Source organism: Etheostoma cragini, chromosome 23 (assembly GCF_013103735.1).
Source record: "Etheostoma cragini isolate CJK2018 chromosome 23, CSU_Ecrag_1.0, whole genome shotgun sequence".
NCBI lineage: Eukaryota > Metazoa > Chordata > Actinopteri > Perciformes > Percidae > Etheostoma > Etheostoma cragini.
In genome coordinates, this window is record NC_048429.1 from 9267570 (window position 1) to 9273039 (window position 5470).

Consider the following 5470-nt stretch of genomic DNA (forward strand, 5'->3'; position numbering starts at 1 on the left):
TACTCACTCACTCTAAATGGACAGTCCGGTCCTTTGCTTGCAGCCTTTGTGAGAAGAGATTTAGTTCTCAATCTTTACCTAAAGTTCATCTGCGTCGCCTTGCTGGTCCACACATGCATGCACACAGGAGAGCGGCCTAATCAAATGTGACATCTGCTTACCACAGCTATGCATTTGACACAACATCGGCGATACCACACCGGAGAGAGGCCGTATGCTTGCTCACAACGTGACAAATCGTTCCACTGTAAATCAGTGCTGAAGAGACACATGAGGACACACACAGGAGATAAACCTTACCAGTGTTTAACATGTCACAAGACTTTTTTCTCAAAAATCCAACATGAGGTTACACCTCAAGGTGCATAGGATCATCTAGCATGCTGTTGTGATTTTTAGAGTTTATCTGTAGTGATAAATAAACGCCTGGTTTATTTCACGCCAGAATGTGCTGTTTTGATGCATTTTTAATGTCGGTAATCACCACCGTGTATGTATTTTATTCTGCCTGCAGATTTGTCATAAAACTGAGGGACCATTCTCCCCACTTAAAATGTCAAGAACTGTTTAATTTATTCAGCAGAATTTAAGAGATTTGCTTATATGACAAGGAGCCTTGTAAGGTTTCTGCAGTTGAAGGTCCTTGCTAAGACAATTCTTATCCTGTGTTCAACCAAACATACTTAAACTTTCTAAACTAAATGTACTGGTTATTCAAAAGGGGCCTTTTTCAAAGTGTACTGTCAATAAATGTTTGTATTTGTCATAAAATCAAGATCATCCATTTTGAGTAAAATTGTAATTTCTTTGAAAATATGTTTACAGCACCTGTCAGGAGCTGTCTTGCTAGTTTAAAATCTCCCTGTGTTATTGTGTGTGGGTGCATACACACACACAAACACTATGTTATTCTTTAAAAAAATGTAAGCAACTTCTTGCCGGGATCTTTGCTTTCCATTCTCTTTAAGTCAGCAAAAGGCAAAACGAGATGTTAAAGGAGAATTCCAGCTAGTTTTTGTGTTACCCTTGATCACTTTAAATGTAAGAGTACTTTTGATTGAAAACCCCCCGACCTGAATTGGTGCAGCCAACACTGAGTAGTTGCAGCTACGTCTACAAGCTTCCACTGAGCTAAAACCGCAGTTAACCGGGCAAGTTTTAGAGTGCCTCTTAACCAGTGATAGGAATAACGGCCTAACTAACGATACTTTTTTTTAGTAAAGACTAATCTAATTGATTGGCTGTGGTTGAGTAAAATTTCATGGTAGGCCGATCAGGGGTAGAGTTGGGCGGGTGTTCAAAAGTTCAAAAAGAGTCAGTCAACGAGAGAGCGGTATGGCATTATGAAATCAAGGAGAGGGGTAACTTTTCCTGCAAAAGATTTCCCGGCGTGGTCAGAAAACATAGGGGAGACACTTTGTTTCTCTCACTAAATGACTCAAGACTCGCTACTTGCTCCAAAGCTAATTGCTGTACCTCTCTCACACATGTTATTTGCACAACAAAGTGTGTGTGTGTGTGTGTGTGTGTATATATATATAAAAATTATTTTCGAATAGTTGTGTCCTGTTGAGGGGCAATAAATATCAAAAGTTGCAAGACATTTATGTTATTTATATTGATCCACTAGACCTAACATCTACATACATGGCATTTAATTGGAGGCTAGTGTCATTTTGTCCTGCAGCAACATTAAAATAGTTTAGATGTGTGTACATTATTTCTGATAGTAGTGTATTGTATTGAGTGTCCATTTCATTATAATATTCGGATTTATCATAAATAATGGAACATGCACATGTATTTTAAGTTCCATTAAAGAGGGGTGGAGGTGGGGTCACATTTGAGCATTGTAAAAAAAAATGTACTTGAAAGTAACGCATTAGTTACTTTCTGAAGTAACTAGTTACTTTTATAATTTGTAACAGAGTATCTAACTTAGTTACTTGTTGGAAGTAGTAACTAGTAACGGTAAATAATTCCTTTTTAAAAGTAACTTCCCCAACACTCACAATGGAACTAATATGTCTGTACAAGATGAACAGGGCCCTTACGTAACATCAAGATGTTTCAAGTCAGACGTTTTACTTTACCTACCCTGTCTTGTTCTTGCCGGTGGGTGGGTAGCTTGCCTGGTTAGCTGTCGGAGCTAGTGGAAATAAACTACACTTTGTCACCGCAAAGCCAGGACACCCATCACACCTCCGGGCGCTCGTGGGATTGTTGCTGGCTGCGGGAGGCAAGGAAGGCGGGGATGCAGGCTGCCAGCCCTAAGGGAACTAGCACACAGATGGACACTGCCAAGTCTTGCACTCACCAACACCAGATCGATCACACACAAAATGGAGGAGCTGGAAATACACACAGAACTGCTGCATTATGATTTGAACAAAAGCCTGGCTGAACACACTTATCAATAGCAGCTAACAGCTAGCAGCTAGCTAGCTCTAGCAGCTAACCAGGCAAGCAAGCAAGCAACAAGAATAAGACAGGTTAGGTGAATTAAAACAATGGCTGACTTGAAAATGCATCTTGATGTTACGTAAGGGTTCTGTTCATGTTGTGCAGACATATCATTGCATTGCACGTCTTTTAAGAGGCACAAAAGCACTCTAAAACTTGCCTGGTTAACTGCCGTTTTAGCTCAGTGGAAGCTTGTACATGTAGCTGAAACTACTCAGTGTTGCCTGCACCAATTCAGGTCGTTTTTTTTTCAATTGAAAGTACTTGCATATTTATAGCGATCAGGGTTAACATAAAAATTGGCCGGAATTCTCCTTTAACTTTTGATTAGTCTGCATAGAGACACATTTAACCCAAAGTTAAAACTGCAATGCTTCGAAGTGCCGAAAGGTGGTGCCTTCTGCCTGCCTCTGCAGCAGGGTTCTCTCCTCGTACCATGGCCGGTAAAATTAATATTAACTCTATCTAGAGTCTATGCTTCAGATTTACAAACACCACGAGAGACTTCACTTAGTAAAGGTTTTCCTATATGTTCTACCGCTCATGTATAAAAAGTAAATACAACATTGTATGGTCCATGTTGTAGAATAAAGCATCTGTGTTGAAGCTCCGTCCAGTTGTCTGTTTAATCTTTGAGATAATCGACCACTTCTGAGCTCCGGCTAGCCATAGACAGTTAAAGAGTGTCTAACTGCTAACGTTAGCTAGCTCTATCCAGCTAGCTACACAAACATACTCCCCTTCATTCCAGTTGGTGGCGTATGCACCTCCAGTTGGTTTGCCAAGAGGAAGATGAAGAAGAAGACTACAACAAAAACAACATGGGTGCTACTTTTGAAGAGAGATTGTGTGAAGAGGTTCGCCGTTATCCACATTTATATGATTGGTCTTTAAAGGAATACAGCGACAGCCAAATTACGTTAAACTCCTGGCGAGAAATCGCTCAAAAACTAGGGAAAAATGAAACAGCATGCCGTCAAAAATGGAGAAGTCTGCGAGACAGATATGTAAAGGCCAAGAAAAAGCAGAAAGGCCGGAGCGGCAAAAACGGTCGGTTTGTCTACATTATCTCCATATTAGATTGGCTCTCTGGCTTCATCACGCATCGTTCTACGGACGCGACGCGGACCCTTAAAAACTGTAGTATGGATGACACCGCGTGCACGACACGCGCACAAGACCGCAGCTGTCCGTCGACCGCGGAAAGTATGTCCAACAGAAGTCTGCTTCTACTTCTGAGCAGTAATTTCATAAACATATTTGGCATTTCATTAAAATCAAATTTAACTTACAAAAACATGCTGGCAGAAATCTTGGAAAGATTCATCATTTTAAAATGGCCATATAAACATTAACTATTTGATTCAAATCAAATTTTATAATCTGATTATGTAATTGTGATGACATGTATAACCCAGACTACTACATACGTATCCTATTTACTGTAGTAACTGAAATGGATGTCCCTATTCTAGAGCAGGGAGTGGTTCAGTGTGTTAGAAGATGTAATACAAGTAGTAATATTATTGTGCATAGAGTTTTAGGATTTGAGACTGGGTAATAACTGATGTTTCTCTGTTTCTCTGCATGCATCTACTGTTAGATCCTCATCTTCCTCTGTCATCCGTGCGCCTCCTGGTTCCTCCACTGAGGTTGATGTCAGCCTGTATATGGCAGGTGGCCCTGGAGCGGAATGTAGACCAGTATAACAAACTGGCGGAATTCATCATGTTGGTGACAGAGATGGTCCCAGAGCTTCTGAACTACAAACAGAAGACTCAGCTGATCCTGGGACTGAGAGCTCGGGTTAGTGAATGGAGGTATTATTGAGATGATTTGTGGGCATCTTTTACTGTTCTTTTAATATCAAACAGTCAAAGTGGAGTCAAGAAATGATATCCATTTTTATTTATATGGGTGCCTCTCTCAAGGCCTAAGTAAATGCAGCCATTGTCTAGTTGTCAAAGTATTATTTTGAAAGTTAAGCGTGATGTTTTGATTTTTTTTTTCTCAGCTCATCCTTGAATTATTAAAGAGAATGGATGAGGTTGACTGTAAAGCTATCCAGGATCATCTTATCAGTTTCCAACAGACGACTACAAACCTCATGCATGAAGAGGTGGGTAATGGTGAGGACAGGATATTTTACATGAAGACACAATGTCTCAGTAGCTTTAGATGTCAAACAGATTTTTCTGCTAAAGGACAAACAACAGTCTTTAGGTTTTGTTACTTACCCCAAAATAGTTATTTTTATTATCAGATGCAGACATATATAAGCTGTTAATAAGTAGGAGCGACATTAAAATGTAAAACGGATAATGAATGCATGAAAATAAACTTTACCTGAGTTTTCTGACAGGACCTAGGTGGAGAGGTGGAGACTTCAAAGTCAGCATTTGTGGAGCTGGTTCAAACTTTGCTTGAAGACCAATCTGGAAAAGAGAATTTTTTCAAAGTGAGTTCACCTATCATTTGTTTTAAAGGTCCCATGACATGGTGCTCTGTGGATGGAGGCTGGGGGTGTGGCCTTGACCAACTGCCACTTTGCTGGTTTGAAAACCATGATGTCTCTCTCTCATGGGTGGGCCAAATTCTCTAGGCGGGCAAAGCAGAGAAAGGCAAGGTAACCTTGCTTCTTATGACCTCATAATGGGCAAGATTCCAGATTGGCCCATCTGAGCTTTCATTTTCTCAAAGGCAGAGCAAGATACCCAGGGCTCGGTTTGCACCTATCGCCATTTCAAGCCCTTTGGGGACCATGGGAGGAGGGGGGGGGGTACGCATGATATGTTAAAAAACCTCAAAGTGAAATTTTCATGCCATGGGACCTTAAGTTTTTCAGTTGTTAAAGCCATTCATTCACGCCTCCACCTCATGAGTTTATTTTTTTGTATATTTTATACATAATGTATACATATTCTTCCTTTCTAAGGAGGTCTTCCCAGTACAGTATGGAGCTTGTTTTGATACAACGCTGCAGATTCTGGTGTGGGAGTTCTTCCAC

At 40.5% G+C, this 5470-nt stretch overlaps 1 protein-coding gene across 2 annotated transcripts in view; it reads left to right on the forward strand.

Annotated features, from left to right (window-relative positions):
* LOC117938609 (zinc finger protein 2-like) overlaps window positions 1–5470 on the forward strand; it is a 14525-nt gene that overhangs the window by 7993 nt on the left and 1062 nt on the right. The window lies entirely within an intron of this gene.